At 34.6% G+C, this 358-nt stretch overlaps 1 protein-coding gene across 2 annotated transcripts in view; it reads right to left on the reverse strand.

Moving 5' to 3' along the window:
- Positions 1-358, reverse strand: part of LOC119590550 (zwei Ig domain protein zig-8-like) — a gene marked incomplete in the record, with an annotated part of 99,462 nt that overhangs the window by 54,439 nt on the left and 44,665 nt on the right.

A 358-nucleotide genomic window follows, 5' to 3' on the forward strand; every position in this document is an offset into this window, starting at 1 on the left:
CTTATCTTGGGTTAAATGACTTGTATTACTATAAGCTAACTTACGTTATATCAAGTTAGATTAAGTTAAATTATAAATCATACTATATCATGCTATGCTATATGCTACGTTATGCGAGGTTAAGTTAGACGAAGATATATTTACGATAAGCTAAGTTATGTCTACAACCGTGTGCGTGTACATACGTCTGTGTTTTCAGTCGTCGAGCTAAGCAAAGGGTCAAATGTAAACGAAGATAGCCCCTGGTGTTTACATAAAACTATGAGAGAATTTCAAGTCATATTGTTTGTCATGCTAAGAGGATTGTCACTCATCAGCAAATTGCAGATTGTAGATTTTAGTCTTGTCCTCGTGTCAA

Source organism: Penaeus monodon, chromosome 27, assembly GCF_015228065.2.
Source record: "Penaeus monodon isolate SGIC_2016 chromosome 27, NSTDA_Pmon_1, whole genome shotgun sequence".
Taxonomy (NCBI): domain Eukaryota; kingdom Metazoa; phylum Arthropoda; class Malacostraca; order Decapoda; family Penaeidae; genus Penaeus; species Penaeus monodon.